Source organism: Bombina bombina, chromosome 5 (assembly GCF_027579735.1).
Source record: "Bombina bombina isolate aBomBom1 chromosome 5, aBomBom1.pri, whole genome shotgun sequence".
NCBI lineage: Eukaryota > Metazoa > Chordata > Amphibia > Anura > Bombinatoridae > Bombina > Bombina bombina.
This window is the reverse complement of record NC_069503.1, coordinates 420493381-420512215: the sequence shown is the minus strand read 5'-3', so window position 1 is coordinate 420512215 and position 18835 is coordinate 420493381.

The following is an 18835-nucleotide window of genomic DNA, read 5'->3' as shown; positions in this document are numbered from 1 at the left end:
CCCTTGAGTGCTAATGACGGCCCTGAGCCGTCACAGAGTTTCCCCCTCTGGTGCTAATGACGGCTCAGAGCCATCACTAGCACTTTCCCACCTTGAGGGAGATCTGGGGTCTCCCACCTGCTCCTACCCCGGAGATCGGGCCTGCATAGGCATCACCGGGGCTTCACGTTATGCTCGGTGACGTCACCCGCAATGATGTGATGATGTCACTGCGCAACTTGATTTAACATTAACAATGTTAAGTATAGGAGCAGGGGGCATGCTGCTTAGAAACCTGTATCTCAGGCATCTAAGCAGCTACAGACCCCCAAGACCCACCGTTGGTGTAAGTCTTGGGGATCTGAAATAAAAAAAAAAGTTAAAAAAATATTTTTCAAAATATAAAATAAAAAAACCCTTTAAAAAACCTTAGCACCCAGGTGGGAAAGTGCTTAGCATTCAAAGGGTTAAAGTCATACCTGGGTAGGTGTCGGGAGCACCACATGGCAGGAAATAGTGCAGTCATCTAGTGATCTTGCAAATGGGTAAAATTCTTGCAAAACTGCTGCCATAAAGTTCTCTAGACACATGCACGCCCCTGAGCTTAGGTCCCTGCTTTTCAACAAAAGATACCAAGAGAATGAAGAAAATTGAGTAATAGAAGTAAATGAGACAGCTGTATAAAATTGAATACTCTATTCATGAAATCATCATGTTCTTTTCACATCCTTTACTGCTGTAAGAATGCTATATTTGAAAGCAAAATAAACTAATGTTCTGTTTAAAACATTTGCTGAATGTATGGTTGAAAGTGTTTCATGTCTTTCAGTCTCGAAATGGAGAGTAAACATTTTTTTTTTTCATACAAAAAATGTAGAATCAATTTATTTAAATGAATGCACATTTAATAGCGAGTGTTATTTTTAAGGTACATGACAAACCTATGCTGAGTGGCTTGGGGATACAAGTCCATTATAAAGATATTTTCTTTGATTTTGATGGTTTATATGGATGTTTATTTTATGGTGATGTTCTTTATGGTGATGTTCGTAAATTAAGATTATTTATTACTAAAAATTGTTGCACTTTTCCGATTTAATGTGCAGAGTTTTAGACTTTATTCATGCATTATGCATTAGAAGAAAAGTGTCTATATTCATGAGAACATATTTAGTTTTTTTTTCGTGTATACATTTATTAACATACTGTATTCACTGTATTCTTTTAATGGCGTCATCTGAAACCCGTCAGCCACTGTTTAACCAAAACACCACAACAGACATCAATCGACTGTTGCATTTTCTACCCATGCTGAGATTTTTCTATCACTCTAAAGAATGAAAGCAACAACTATATCATATTTACTAAACAGCTTATGTCATAGAGTACATTCATTTTATTGCAGTAAGACATTGGGGCCGATTTATGAAAGTGCGAGCGGATATGATACAATGTAGCATATCATGTCCGTGCACATCGATAAATGCAGACAGCATACACTGTCAGCATTTATCATTGCACCAGCAGTTCTTGTGAACTGCTTGTGCAATGCCACCCCCTGCAGTTTCGCAGCCAATCGGCCGCTAGCAGGGGGTGTCAATCACCGCAATTGTATAGGATCGGGCGGATTGATTTCCGCAGCCTCAGAGCAGGCGGACAAGTTATGGAGCAACGGTCTTTAGACCGCTGCTTCATAAATGCTGTTTACGGCAAGCCTTAAGGCTCGCGTGGAAACAGGGATATCAAGCTCCATTCAGAGCTTCATAATTCGGCCCCAAAGAGGTTAATATGAAAATACTAGTTGGTAGCTGTCTGAGCGTACAGACCACAATAATAGGCACAGAAACTAGCATATTCAAGTATTTATTTTAGAGGACTCCAGCTTACCTTGAATAAGCAACAGATTAGTTAAAGAGACAGTAACATCAAAATAAAACTTTCAGGATAGAACATGCCCTTTTAAACAACTTTCAAATTTATATTTATTATGTAATTTGCTTTATTCTTTTGTATCCTTTGTTGAAGAGCATACATAGGTAGGCTTATGAACAGCAATGTACTGCTGCTGATTGGTGGCTGCACATTTATGCCATTTGTCATTTGCTTACCCAACTGTGTTCAGCTAGCTCATTCTACTATATTGGTTCTCCTTCAACAAAGGATACGAAGATAATGAAGCAAATCTGATAATAAAAGTTAATGAAAGATATTTAAAATTGTATGCTCTAAATTAATTATAAAAAAAAAATGTAGGTTTCATATCCCTTAAAAACAAAGAAGCCCAAAGTTTCACACGTATGCTAACGATAAGATCTCAAAATAAAATGAGTTTATAATTATATTATAGACATTATAATTTCAAAAGACAACAACACTTTTTTCTTTTATTTCATGATTCAAATATAGCAAATGAGTCTAAACAACTTTCCAATGTATTTCTATTATCTACTTTGCTCCATTCTCTTGGTATCCTTTATTGAAGGTGGATCAATGCACTACTGGTAGCTAGCTAAACACATCTTTAAAGGGACACAAAACCCACATTTTTTCATGATTTAGAAAGAGCATGCAATTTTAAACTACTTTCTAATTTACTTTTATTATCCAATGTGTTTTATTCTCTTGATATTCTTTGCTGAAAAGCATATCTAGATATGCTCAGTAGCTGCTGATTGGTTGCTGCACTTAGAAGCCTCGTGTGATTGGCTCACCTATGTGCATTGCTTTTTTTTTAACTAAGGATATCTAAAAAATGAAGCAAAATTAATAATAGAAGTAAATTGTAATGTTGTTTACATTTATATTCTCTATCTGAATCATGAAAGAAATTTTTTGGGTTTAGTGTCCCTTTAAGCCAATGACAAGAGGTATATTTGTGCAACCGCCAATCAGTAACTAGCTCCCAGCTCCTGAGCCTACCTAGGTATTCTTTTCAACAAAGCATACCAAGCAAATTCGATAATAGAAATAAATTGGAAAGCTATTTAAAATTGTATGCTCTATCTGAATTGTGAATGAACATTTTTGGGTTTCATGTCCCTTTAATGTCCCTTTAATAATTAAGCAATCATATCTTGACCAAATAAAAGCTGGCTGGCTCATATTATGAGTTGAAAGTAAACTGTTTTCGCTTACAAGCTAACCCGACGAGCACAAAAAGACGAACTTAGAATATCACGTGCAAGTTCACGTATTCCCCCATAGAAGTCAATAGAGTAAAAAAAAAATATTTTGATGTGTTTTGCAAAACTTTTTTTTATTGAAGGTTGAAGACGGAAACATACAGGTAATTGAAGGTTGAAGACGGAAACATACCGGTACCATACATAAGCAGGATCAGGATATGTTACAGGCAGTATGGTCTATGATAATCAGTTGACATACATGCAAAAAATTACCGAAAATACATCCGATACAAGGAAAAATGAATCACAACAATCTAGCCAACTATCCAAGCAAAAACATAAAATATCAAACTCAAACCTTCATTTTCCTGCCTCCTTGGGACAGTTGAGGTCACTTTTGGACACCCAAGATTGTAACAATTAGTAATAGTAGGAGCTCATGGATATACGGCCACTTTTGGGCCATAGAACACTGATAAAACATAACAACTAGAAAAATAGCATAGACTAACAGCCTAGATAAAGGCGCACATAAAAGAGATATTGCCAAATATGACTGTTTATTGTTGCGATGACATATACTGTATGCACGGTTCCTAAATTAGAAACAGACCTCAATTTCCCTTAATGTGATTATGATAACTATCCCCAATTTATCAGGCAGTATAGTGTATATAATTCCCCTGATTATGGTCATTGGCCTCTCATGGATCATCCAAAGTAAAAATTAAATAATAATGGGGTTAATTAGGGAAAAGGACAAAAAGGTTTAATAAATATGATAGCAATAATGTCAAGAAGGGGTATTTGGCATATGTGGATGTAGCTTAGCGGTTGTCAGATATAACTGTTAGTAGGTCACGCACCACCACTTTTGAAAAGAGGTCACTATTGGTCCTTACAGATTATAGGGAGCACCCTAGGCAGGTAGTAGCCCAAATTGTTCTATTAAGGTATGTAATGAAGCCATAGGTGGCTTAATTATGAAGGAAAGACAGGAACATGTTTTTATAATCATTAGCTATACAAGAAGGATAGACGCTGATATTATAACTGACTAATGAAATATATAGAGAGACTTTGGGGGGTAGTTATCAAGCCGTCTACTTTTCTGGTTTCGCCGGCCCAATACGCCCGCCTAAGCTCGCCTACCTTCGCCGCTGCGGACCTGAAAAAATACGCCTAAGTTATCAAATAAAGCTGTCAAAAAGCCGCGGGGCGATGAGCAGCGGACTGTGACAGTTATCACTCATCCGATCTCGCTGCCCTTCGGCTTTTTCCCAGCTTTATTGCTAGCCTGTCACTAAGCACTCACACTAAACTACACTGTTCTACCCCCTATACCGGCGCCCCCGGAGCCTCCCGCAACTCAATAAAGTTACTAACCCCTAAACCGCCGCTCCTAGACCCCGCCGCAAGTCTTATAAATGTATTAACCCCTAAACCGCCGCTCCTAGACCCCGCCGCAAGTCTTATAAATGTATTAACCCCTAAACCGCCGCTCCTAGACCCCGCCGCAAGTCTTATAAATGTATTAACCCCTAAACCACCGCTCCCGGACACCGCTGCCACCTACAGTATACCTAGTAACCCCTATCCTGCCCCCCACTACACCGCCGCCACTGTAATAAAATTATTAACCCCTAAACCTAAGTCTAACCCTAACGCCCCCCTAACTTAAATATTAATTAAATAAATCTAAATAAATTAACTCTTATTAACTAAATGAATCCTATTTAAAACTAAATACTTACCTTTAAAATAAACCCTAATATAGCTACAATATAAATAATAATTATATTCTAGCTATCTTAGGATTTATTTTTATTTTACAGGTACCTTTCAATTTATTTTAACCAGGTACAATAGCTATTAAATAGTTATTAACTATTTAATAGCTTACCTAGCTAAAATAAAGAGAAATGTACCTGTAAACTAAAAACTAACCTAAGTTACAATTACACCTAACACTACACTATACTTTAATAAATTATTCCTATTTAAAACTAAATACTTACCTGTAAAATAAACCCTAAGATAGCTACAATATAATTAATAATTATATTATAGCTATCTTAGGATTTATATTTATTTTACAGGTATCTTTGTATTTCTTTTAGCTAGTTAGAATAGTTATTAAATAGTTATTAACTATTTAATAACTACCTAGCTAAAAGAAATACAAAATTACCTGTAAAATAAATCCTAACCTAAGTTACAATTAAACCTAATACTACACTATCATTAAATTAATTAAATAAACTACCTACAAATAACTACAATTAAATACAATTACATAAACTAACTAAAGTACAAAAAATAAAAAAAGCTAAGTTACAAAAAATAAAAAAATAAGTTACAAACATGTTAAAAATATTACAACAATTTTAAGCTACTTACACCTAATCTAAGCCCCCTAATAAAATAACAAACCCCCCCAAAATAAAAAAATGCCCTACCCTATTCTAAATTAAATAAATTTCAAAGCTCTTTTACCTTACCAGCCCTTAAATGGGCCATTTGTGGGGGCATGCCCCACAGAAAACAGCTCTTTTGCCTGTAAAAGAAAAATACAACCCCCCCAACATTAAAACCCACCACCCACATACCCCTAATCTAACCCAAACCCCCCTTACAAAAACCTAACACTAATCCCCTGAAGATCATCCTACCTTGAGTCGTCTTCACTCAGCCGAGCCACCGATGGAACTGAAGAGGACATCCGGAGCGGAAGAAGTTAATCCTCCAAGCGGCGCTGAAGAAATCTTCCATCCATTGAAGTCATCATCCAGGCGGCGCTGAAGAAAAGTCTTCGATCCGGCCGATGTCATCTTCAAAGAGGCGCTGAAGAGGTCTTCTATCCGGGCGAAGTCATCTTCCAAGCCGGGTCTTGAATCTTCCTTCCGCCGACGCGGAACCACCTTCTTCACCGACGAATGACGGCTCCTTTAAGGGACGTCATCCAAGATGGCGTCCCCTCAATTCTGATTGGCTGATAGGATTCTATCAGCCAATCGGAATTAAGGTAGGAAAATCTGATTGGCTGATGGAATCAGCCAATCAGATTCAAGTTCAATCCGATTGGCTGATCCAATCAGCCAATCAGATTGAGCTCGCAATCTATTGGCTGATCGGAACAGCCAATAGAATGCGAGCTCAATCTGATTGGCTGATTCCATCAGCCAATCAGATTTTTCCTACCTTAATTCCGATTGGCTGATAGAATCCTATCAGCCAATCGGAATTGAGGGGACGCCATCTTGGATGACGTCCCTTAAAGGAGCCGTCATTCGTCGTAGTCCGTCGGATCGAAGACTTTTCTTCAGCGCCGCCTGGATGATGACTTCATCAGATGGAAGATTTCTTCAGCGCCGCTTGGAGGATTAACTTCTTCCGCTCCGGATGTCCTCTTCAGTTCCATCGGTGGCTCGGCTGAGTGAAGACGACTCAAGGTAGGATGATCTTCAGGGGATTAGTGTTAGGTTTTTGTAAGGGGGGTTTGGGTTAGATTAGGGGTATGTGGGTGGTGGGTTTTAATGTTGGGGGGGGTTGTATTTTTCTTTTACAGGCAAAAGAGCTGTTTTCTTTGGGGCATGCCCCCACAAATGGCCCTTTTAAGGGCTGGTAAGGTAAAAGAGCTTTGAAATTTATTTAATTTAGAATAGGGTAGGGCATTTTTTTATTTTGGGGGGGTTTGTTATTTTATTAGGGGGCTTAGATTAGGTGTAAGTAGCTTAAAATTGTTGTAATATTTTTAACATGTTTGTAACTTATTTTTTTATTTTTTGTAACTTAGCTTTTTTTATTTTTTGTACTTTAGTTAATGTAATTGTATTTAATTGTAGTTATTTGTAGGTAGTTTATTTAATTAATTTAATGATAGTGTAGTATTAGGTTTAATTGTAACTTAGGTTAGGATTTATTTTACAGGTAATTTTGTATTTCTTTTAGCTAGGTAGTTATTAAATAGTTATTAACTATTTAATAACTATTCTAACTAGCTAAAAGAAATACAAAGATACCTGTAAAATAAATATAAATCCTAAGATAGCTATAATATAATTATTAATTATATTGTAGCTATCTTAGGGTTTATTTTACAGGTAAGTATTTAGTTTTAAATAGGAATAATTTATTAAAGTATAGTGTAGTGTTAGGTGTAATTGTAACTTAGGTTAGTTTTTAGTTTACAGGTACATTTCTCTTTATTTTAGCTAGGTAAGCTATTAAATAGTTAATAACTATTTAATAGCTATTGTACCTGGTTAAAATAAATTGAAAGGTACCTGTAAAATAAAAATAAATCCTAAGATAGCTAGAATATAATTATTATTTATATTGTAGCTATATTAGGGTTTATTTTAAAGGTAAGTATTTAGTTTTAAATAGGATTCATTTAGTTAATAAGAGTTAATTTATTTAGATTTATTTAATTAATATTTAAGTTAGGGGGGCGTTAGGGTTAGGGTTAGACTTAGGTTTAGGGGTTAATAATTTTATTACAGTGGCGGCGGCATAGTGGGGGGCAGGATAGGGGTTAATAAATTTATTATAGGTGGCGACGGTGTAGGGGGGGCAGATTAGGGGTTAATAAAATTATTATAGGTGGCGACGGTGTAGGGGGGGCAGGATAGGGGTTAATACATTTAATATAGGTTGCGGTGGGCTCCGGGAGCGGCGGTTTAGGGGTTAATATGTATAGAGTAGCTTGCGGTGGGCTCCGGGAGCGGCGGTTTAAGGGGTAATAACTTTATTTAGTTGCGGCGGTGTAGGGGGGACAGATTAGTGGTGTTTAGACTCGGGGTACATGTTAGGGTGTTAGGTGTAGACAGCTCCCATAGAAATCAATGGGATGTCTGTCAGCAGCGAACTTGTACTTTCGCTATGGTCAGACTCCCATTGATTCCTATGGGATCCGCCGCCTCCAGGGGTGGCGGATTGAAAACCAGGTACACTGGGCCGTAAAAGTGCCGAGCGTACCTGCTAGTTTTTTGATAACTAGCAAAAGTAGTGAGAATGTGTGCGGAACATCTGAAGTGACGTAAGAATCGATCTGTGTCGGACTGAGTCCGGCGGATCGATGCTTACGTCACAAAATTCTACTTTTGCCGGTCTCGAGCCTTTGATAACTAAGGCGAATCAGCCTCGCCACAAATACGCTGCAGAATTCAAGCGTATTTGAGGTTGACGGCTTGATAACTAGGCCCCATTGCCTTGTCTATTAATTGTACTATGGAAATGTCAATGTTTGAACCAGCCAGGTACTGAAATAGATATGTATCTCTAAGTCTATTAGCCACATGAGTAAGGGGGATCCTATTACTGGTACTGGTGTACAGATTAAGTAAAGAACTATTGCTAGGATATTCCATAATAGCCTGCCCAGCACAACAAGCAAGTGTACAGACTGTCATGAGATGCAGGACATATGCAGGACACAGCAATGATGATACAACTCTATTTTATTACAGAGCATGGAAACATACATCTAGTCAGGTTGATTTCACTAACTAACTGCGACACAGACTACCGGACCTAAGCCCCGCCCCCAAACTAGTGACATCACTTCCTGCTCTCATCACATCTTCCCCCTTTTCAAAGGGCGAAGCATACATTTAAATATAACAAATAACAGGGTATACAAAGAGCATAGAACAACATTTTTGAACAGTATATTAGCAAATTGGTTACAGAAAAATGAACAACATTAATTACATCCTGACTTGGACATCGGGGTAGACTACCCTAGTCCACAGTGACCATGGGATTATTCTGCCCATACTTCCGGTCACTGTTCTAGCTAAAGTCAGTCCCTATATCGGGCCGGAAGTTTCACCACTCTTCCGCTTGATGTAACTTTGCTTGAACTGTCCTCTGATACAGAAGGAGGTGAATAAGAGTCCGCTGGAGGCAAAGACATATCCCCGCTGTGATCTTGCTGAGGGGAAGGCACCTCTCTTAGAACAGGGGATCCCACCGGCGGTGGTACTGAGGCATCCAGTTCCAGACTCTCTGGTACAGGCTGAAGATGTCTTCGGTTACGGCGTGTAACCGTCCCTCCATCAGTAGCCCTTTTTGGCCTCTTCATCCCTCCTACGGACTTCGTCCCGAGGATCAGAGCCAGTCGGCTTGAAGACACCCACTGAGGGTAAAGTGGTGCGAATCTGGCGTCCTAGCATCAGCTGTGCCGGGCTAAACCCGGTGGCTTGAATGGGGGTCGCCCTGTATGACAAGAGGGCTAGGTACGTCTCAGATTGCTTTAAAATGAACTTTGTTGTTTGAACTGCCCTTTCAGCCATTCCATTGGCCTGCGGGTAATGTGGACTTGACGTGGAATGTATAAAGTCATATTCCCTGCTGAAAGCACTGAACTCTGTAGAAGCGAACTGCATGCCATTATCACTCACCAGCTCCATCGGAATGCCCCACCGGGTGAACAAGCTCTTCAGATGAATGATAACGGCTTGACTTGTGATATCATTCAAAGGTGCAATTTCCAAATACCTGGAAGAGTAGTCGATCACAACAAGGAACTTTTTCCCATGCAGTTCACACAAATCAGCAGCTATTTTCTGCCACGGCCCCGCAGGCAGCGGAGTAGAAATCAAGGGCTCCCTTCTCTGAGTAGGCCGGCGTTCCCAGCAAAAGGCACATTTAGACACGTGATTTGCAATGTCGGAGCTGATCCCAGGCCACCACACAGCTGTAGCTGCCCTTTCTCTGCACTTTGTAATGCCTAAGTGACCATCATGAATCCTGTTTAACATCTCCTTCCTCATGCTGACAGGGATAACGATGTGGTCTTGGAACAGCACCAACCCCTCCAGCTCTGTGAGCTGCGACCTCTCTGACTGGTAAGAACTTAAAGACATCCAGGCTGCCTGGCTCTCGGGGCAGCCTTCTTTTATGTACTTTATAACCTCTTGCAGATCTGTGTCCAAGTATGTCTCTTTCTTTATTTCTTCCAGTTTTCTTGAAGAAATGGACTTTGAGGCCAGAACCCAATCAACATACACTTTCATATCAGATTCGGATGAGGATTCTTCAGCAGCAGACAGCGGGAGCCTGGATAGTGTATCTGCCACAACCAGTTGTTTCCCCGGCACATGCACTGCCTGAACATTGAACCTGAGTAGTCTCATTAAAAGTCTCTGGCATCTTAAGGGTGTTTTGTCAATATCATAAGAGTTGATTAGAGGGACTAGTGGTTTATGGTCAGTCTCCAGACTAAATTTCTCTAAACCCACTAGATAACGCTGAAAGCGCTCACAGGCCCAAACTGCAGCCATGCACTCTTTCACAATTTGAGCGTATTTTGACTCAGCAGCCGTCAGTGTGCGGGAACAGTAGGCGATGGGCTGTAGTTTATTTTCATTTAACTGCAGGAGAGCAGCCCCCAACCCATAACTGCTTGCATCAGCACTAACCACAGTCTTTTTAGAAGGGTCGTAGAACCCCAGCACTGGGGCAGACCCCAGCAGGAACTTGACCTGCATAAAAGATTTTTCTTGTGAAGGTCCCCAGACCCAGGCAACGCCTTTCTTTAGCAACTCTGTGATAGGGTGTAGAACTGTTGATAAATCTGGAAGAAAGTTGCCCACATAATTTACAAGGCCCAATATCTGTCTCATCTCATGTACATCAGAAGGACTTTTCATCTGTTCAATAGCATGAATTTTCTCGGGGTCTGGTTTGATGCCATCCCCATTAATAATATGCCCAAAGTAACATAATTCAGATTTCCTAAAATGACATTTTTCTTTATTTAACTTCAGCCCAGACTCTATCATAGCCTGCAGCACACAACTTAAACGCTGATCATGCTCCTCCACTGTAGACCCATAGACTAGAATGTCGTCCATGACGACTGCCGTGCCCACGTGGTCACTCAGGAGAGAACTCATTTCCCTTTGAAAGATTTCAGGAGCAGAGGATATCCCAAAGGGGAGTCTGCAGAAGCAAAACCGACCTACCGGTGTGATAAAGGTAGTCAGTTTGCGGCACTTTGGATCTAAGGGGATCTGCCAAAAGCTGCTAGAAGCGTCCAATGTAGAAAAGAACTTCGCCCCAGCCAACTTTGGAGCTATATCTTCTAATGTCGGCAGCACAAATCTCTCTCCCTTCACTGCCTCATTCAACCTTTTCAGGTCCACACAGATGCGCACCTTTCCGTTTTTCTTTGCAACAGGAACAATGGAGGCACACCAATCAGTCGCTTCAACAACCTCTTCAATAACCCCCATAGACTTCATGCGCATAAGCTCCTTCTCCATTTGAGGTATGAGCGGGAACGGAATTCTACAGGGAGTAGAAATACTGTATGGGACTGCGTCACTTTTAAGTGCTATACGGACTGGCTTGCAATTCAGTAGGCCCAATTCGCCAAACATATCTTCGGAGATCTCATTCACTCTGGCCACGAGGCCCAAGTCACAGGCTGCTTTTCTGCTCAATAAATTGCTAACACACTGACCTCGAATCACATGCACCCACATGGTGAATTTCCTTTGCTTGTACTCACAGCTGGCAAGAAATTTCCCCGCACAATCAATGCGGCCACCAGGACTATGGACATTTGTAGTAACCTTCGCCAGCTGGGGCTGTCGAGGCAGTTTCATAAATGCAGCGAGAGACATTACAGTGATATCTGCTCCTGTATCAATCTTAAAATCAACTTTGGCTTCCATTACAGTAAAAGTAACCTTCCAATCTTCCTCTGAGCTTGGCCGTTCCACAACAGACCCCACAAAAGACACTTCCTGACCCTCCTGGTCACTGTCCACCTGCATCTCCTTAATGTATTCAGTTTTATACGCCACTTCAAAATGGCCCATTCTGTTACATTTTCTGCATCTTTTATCTCTGGCCGGGCATATAACACTCTGATCATGGGCACGGTAGCATCATGTGCATCGGGCATGCTGCGCCCATCCACTTCTAGGTCTATCTATTATTTTAGATCTACCGCTCACACTGTGCCTTTCACTAGCAGCTTTTTCACCAGTTCACTCTGGCGAGCCATCCTAATAGCCCCATCTAATGTTAAATCAGGCTCTAACTGCAGCTTCAGTGAGACTTCAGCATCCGCAATTCCAATAACTATTCTGTCTCTGATGTGCTCTTCTTTAGCAACACCAAACTCACAGAATTCAGCTAGTTCATACAGGCTGCGCACAAATGACTCCACAGATTCTCCCACACGCTGATTACGTTTGTGAAAACAAGCTCTCTCATGAATCACATTTCTTTTGGGCACAAAGTGGGCACTGAGTTTATCCATAACTATATGAATAACTAAAAAGTATACTAGGGAGCGCTCGAACAAGAGCTAAAGAGTATAATCAAATGAAACCAGTGTAAAATTGTATATTATAACTCTAAATACACAATATCAAGATGCTAGAAAAAACCTATATCACACAAGCGCAGAAGATAAACCACAAAAGTGGACATAGGAATAATCCACAAAGGTGGATAAATAGGAAAAATAAGAAAAATAATAATGATAAATAACGTGGCCAAAGTTAATATTATTTGCCAAAAATAATATTATCCTTTCTTTGGCCACATTATTTATCATTATTATTTTTCTTATTTTTCCTATTTATCCACCTTTGTGGATTATTCCTATATCCACTTTTGTGGTTTATCTTCTGCGCTTGTGTGATATAGGTTTTTTCTAGCATCTTGATATTGTGTATTTAGAGTTATAATATACAATTTTACACTGGTTTCATTTGATTATACTCTTTAGCTCTTGTTCGAGCGCTCCCTAGTATACTTTTTAGTTATTCATTGGTTTTTTATTATAGGCCTTTAGAGGGTGTCCTGTCTTCTAGTTGGAGTTTGAGTATTTATATTTATTGGCGCTTGTCACTATAACCTTTAATTCTATTATCCATAACTATATCAAAGTTAAATTCTTCCCCTTCTTGGAAAGTAAAAGCATTGAACACTGGCTCCACATCTATCCCCATAGAGTATAAAAGAGAAGTAACTTGTACTTCACCACTCTCCTTGTCCAGCTTGGAAGCAATCCTGAAGCGCTGAAACAGCTGATGCCATGTGGGCCAAGCTGCAGGCTGAGAGAAGTCAAAAGGCTCAGGTGGGGTAAACTTTGACATCGTCATCGATCAGGAACAGAAGCGCAGGCAAGAACTTCTGACACCATGTCATGAGATGCAGGACATATGCAGGACACAGCAATAATGATACAACTATATTTTATTACAGAGCATGGAAACATACATCTAGTCAGGTTGATTTCACTAACTAACTGTGACACAGACTACCAGACCTAAGCCCCGCCCCCAAACTAGTGACATCACTTCCTGCTCTCATCACACAGACAACATTACGTCTGTGAGGTGGACAGAGAGTAGTAGCCATAATATTATAGCTGGGTAAGAGGCCATGCAAACAGGTATCTGTGTGTCAATTAGCTGTAGGAACTGGCTTATTAGATAAGTACATAAGTATTTTAGTTTTTTTGTTTTTTTTGTTTTAGTCTACCAGCTACCCAAGTAATAAGAACAATAGCATTATTCCTAGACAAGATATCAATTGATGATTATTTTTTTATGGCAAAAAGGTTGATATTTTTAGTTGTGTAGATGGGGTAAGCTGCAACATTATACCTAGGCACTAGGATATATGGATATGCAAGACATTCTGTGTATTACAATGTTGCTTCATAAAACTGAAAGTCACATATTATTTAGGTCACCCATAGCATATACTACAATGATACAAATAACACACAGAATTCCCTACTATTGTCTCCTAATAGACTGCGATAAAATAAAATGATGAGGGGATGGTTCATGCTATTTCTGCTATTTCTGATTTAACATTGTATATACACATACTGGGCTAGGGGGTATTTCAAAGGGGAATATCTGGCATAAAGCTGTATAGCCTCACAATCAGAGGGTGAATTGTCAGACTAGTATCCCAGTCAGGTAGAAGCCTCCCGAAGGTCCTCTGTATATTAGATTATTTACCCCACTCCAGTCTGAAAGTATTTATTGGCTTCTGCATGGGGAATGTAGAAAGAGCTCAACATATGCCATTGATGGCTGAACCAGAAAGAGTCAGTGGCGCAGAGCATTTCAGCTTTTGTATGTGCCCTCAAAACATTACTTGTGGTCCCAGGGACATAGTACTTTGACAGGGGCAGTATGTAATGGCTCTCTGTGAGGGCTCCTAGGTTGCAAGTTCATACAGAGGAATTCTGTGGCTCCAGAGGGGCAACATTAAAAAATTGCAAGAAATTGCATGGGCGATACAGTTCTCCAACTGGTCATCTCCATACATGAATGGCTGATGTGCTCCGGTGGGGCTCCCGTGAATCAGTGGGTAGGTGATCAATGTAGGATGCCGTTGGTAGAAAGTGTAATTCAAGTATCCTGATGTGGCGGTCGGTGAGGCCGCTGTTCCACTGGTTCCAGTCTCCAGCTCAGGATTAATCTCACATGGATCTTCAGTGCGGGTCGTTTCTGCTAGGTGCTATGCACGGGAGCCTCTCTATCTCGCTCTGGCTCCGGGCCTCACAAGCCCCTTCCATGCCGTTGTTGGTGATCTCTGAGTTAAGGGAGAGGTCCTGGGATTCCAGAGTGCCGCCACCACCTTGAAGTCCCTCTGTGGGATGAAGACTTCTGCCTGCTTGGATGAAGACTTCTGCCGGCTTCTATGAGGACTTCTGCCCGCTTGGATGAAGACTTCTGCCGCCTGGATGAGGATGGATGTCCAGTCTTCTAAAAATGTAAGTGGATCGTCGGGGGTTAGTGTTAGTTTTTTTTTTTTTTAAGGGTTTATTGGGTGGGTTTTGGGCAATGTAAAAGAGCTAAATGCCCTTTTAAGGGCCATGCCCATCCAAATGCCCTTTTCAGGGCAATGGTTAGCTTAGGTTTATTTAGATAGGTTTTTATTTGGGGGGTTTGGTTGTGTGGGTGGTGGGTTTTACTGTTGGGGGTTGTTTGTATTTCTTTTTACAGGTAAAAGAGCTGATTTCTTTGGGGCAATGCACCACAAAAAGGACCTTTTAAGGGCTATTGGCAGTTTAGTGTAGACTAGGGGTTTTTTTATTTTGGGGGGGGGGCTTTTTTTATTTTAATATGGCTATTAGATTAGGAGTAATTTGTTTTTATTTTTGATAATGTCATTTTTTATTTTGTGTAATTTAGTATTTTTTTTTGTAATTTAGATAATTGTATTTTCTTAATTTAATTTATTTTATTTTATTGTAATGTTAGGTTTTAGTGTAAGGCAGGTTAGGTTTTATTTTACAGGTAACTTTGTATTTATTTTAGCTAGGTAGCTTGTAAATGGCTAATAACTATTTACTAACTAGTCTACCTAGTTAAAATAAATACAAACTTACCTGTTAAATAAAAATAAAATCTAAGATAGCTACAATATAACTATTAGTTTTTAGTGTAAGGCAGGTTAGGTTTTATTTTACAGGTAACTTTGTATTTATTTTAGCTAGGTAGCTTGTAAATGGCTAATAACTATTTACTAACTAGTCTACCTAGTTAAAATAAATACAAACTTACCTGTTAAATAAAAATAAAATCTAAGATAGCTACAATATAACTATTAGTTTTTAGTGTAAGGCAGGTTAGGTTTTATTTTACAGGTAACTTTGTATTTATTTTAGCTAGGTAGCTTGTAAATGGCTAATAACTATTTACTAACTAGTCTACCTAGTTAAAATAAATACAAACTTACCTGTTAAATAAAAATAAAATCTAAGATAGCTACAATATAACTATTAGTTTTTAGTGTAAGGCAGGTTAGGTTTTATTTTACAGGTAACTTTGTATTTATTTTAGCTAGGTAGCTTGTAAATGGCTAATAACTATTTACTAACTAGTCTACCTAGTTAAAATAAATACAAACTTACCTGTTAAATAAAAATAAAATCTAAGATAGCTACAATATAACTATTAGTTTTTAGTGTAAGGCAGGTTAGGTTTTATTTTACAGGTAACTTTGTATTTATTTTAGCTAGGTAGCTTGTAAATGGCTAATAACTATTTACTAACTAGTCTACCTAGTTAAAATAAATACAAACTTAACTGTTAAATAAAAATAAAATCTAAGATAGCTACAATATAACTATTAGTTATATTGTAGCTAGCTTAGTTTTTTTTTACAGGTAAGTATTTAGTTTTTATTAGGAATTATTTAGGTAATAATTGAAAGTTCAATTTTGATTTATTATAATTATATTTAAGTTAGGGGGGTTAGGGTTAGATTTAGGCTTAGGGTTACGTTAGGGTTATGCTTAGGGTTACCTTAGGGTTAGGGTTAGATTTAGGGTTTAATATATTTATTTAGTGTTAGTGATGTTGGAGGCCAGAGGTTTAGGGGTTAATAACTTTAGTATAGTGGCGGCTACGTTGGGGGTGGCAGATTAGAGGTTAATAACTAATGTACAACTGCGATGTTAAGGGCAGCAGATTAGGGGTTAATAAGTGTATTTAGGTTGCAGCGATGTTAGGGGCAGCAGATTAGGGGTTAATAACATTATGTAGGTTGCAGCGATGTCTGGGTGGCAGATTTGGGGTGTTTAGACGTGGTTTCTATGTTAGGGTGTTAGATTTAAACATAACTTTTTCTTTTCCCATAGACATCAATGGGGTCGCTTTACGGAGCTTTTTTTCCCGCGATCGCAGGTGTTAGGCTTTTTTTTGCCGGCTGTCCCCATTGATGTCTATGGGGAAATCGTGCACAAGCACGTCAAAACACTGCTTGTATTTGGGTGAGGTATGGAGCTCAACGCCACCATATCGCCCGCACAAGCTGGGTTTTCCAAAACCTGTAATTGCAGCGCTATAGGGAGGTGAAATACCACCGCTTTTGTGGCGGTCCTTAATTTCCCTATAGCGCTCAAAACTCGTAATCTAGCTGTTTGTTATTTTTTGTAATGGTAGTTTTTATTTTTTTTATTTTAGTGTTTATCATTTTTTGTAATTGTAGTTTTAATTTTTTTGTAATGTTAGGTTTTGTTATTTTTAGAAATTTTAGGTTTTTTTTGTATCATTTTTGTTTTCAAACAAGTAATGTTTTTTTAGTTTAAGCTTAGGTTTTATTTTTATTTCACAGGTAAGTTTGCATTTATTTTCACTAGGTAGTTACTAAATAGTAATAATGTAACTAGCTTAGGTTTTATTTTTATTTCACAGGTAAGTTTGTATTTATTTTTAAATACGTAGTAGTTAGTTAATAATTGTAACTTTACTTTAGGTGTATTTTAATTATGTTAAAGCTAGGGATGTTAGGTTTAATAGTTTAATTTAGCTAGTTGCGATGTGGGGGGGCAGTGGTTTAAAGGTTAATACTTGTATTTAGTGTTTGTGATGTGGGAGGCGGCTGTTTAGAGGTTAATAGGTTTAGTTAGTGTTTGCGATGTGGGGGGGGGGGGTGGTTTAGAGGTTAAAAGCTTTATTTAGGCCTAGATTTAGAGTTGGGCGGTAGCCGTCAAAACCAGCGTTAGAGGCTCCTAACGCTGGTTTTTACCGCCCTCTGGTATTTGGAGTCAGTCATTAAAGGGTCTAACGACTTTTCCATACGGCAGATCCCCTTACGTCAATTGCGTATCCTATCTTTTCAATGGGATCTTTCTAACTCCGGTATTTAGAGTTGTGGCTGAAGTGAGGGACTGAAGGATCGGATTGAACTTGATTCTGATTGGCTGATTCCATCAGCCAATCAGAATTTTCCTACCTTAATTCGAGGGACGCCATCTTGGATGACGTCCCTTAAAGGAACCGTCATTCTTCAGTTGGATGTCGTCGGAAGAAGATTGATCCGCGCTGGAGGTCTTCACGATGGAGCTTGGATCAAGATGGTTGCCGGTCTGGATCGCCTCTTCTTCCCGGATAGGATGAAGACTTTGGAGCCTCTTCTGGACCTCTTCAGCCTCAGGATTATGGATCGCCAGCCCCCGCTTGGGTTGGATGAAGATTTTGGAGCCAGGACCGATCGGTGATACCCGGTGAGGTGAAGATAAGGTAGGAAGATCTTCAGGGGCTTAGTGTTAGGTTTATTTAAGGGGGGTTTGGGTTAGATTAGGGGTATGTGGGTGGTGGGTTGTAATGTTGGGGGGGTATTGTATGTGTTTTTTTTACAGGCAAAAGAGCTGAATTATTTGGGGCATGCCCCGCAAAGGGCCCTTTTCAGGGCTGGTAAGGTAAAAGAGCTTTGAACTTTTTTAATTTAGAATAGGGTAGGGCATTTTTTTATTTTGGGGGTCTTTGTTATTTTATTAGGGGGCTTAGAGTAGGTGTAATTAGTTTAAAATTGTTGTAATATTTTTCTAATGTTTGTAAATATTTTATTATTTTTTGTAACTTAGTTCTTTTTTATTTTTTGTGCTTTAGTTAGTTTATTTAATTGTAGTTATTTGTAGGTATTGTATGTAATTAATGTATTGATAGTGTAGTGTTAGGTTTAATTGTAGATAATTGTAGGTAGTTTATTTAATTTATTTATTGATAGTGTAGTGTTAGGTTTAATTGTAACTTAGGTTAGGATTTATTTTACAGGTAATTTTGTAATTATTTTAACTATTTTAGCTATTAAATAGTTCTTAACTATTTAATAGCTATTGTACCTGGTTAAAATAAATACAAAGTTACCTGTAAAATAAATATAAATCCTAAAATAGCTATAATATAATTATAATTTATATTGTAGCTATATTAGGGTTTATTTTACAGGAA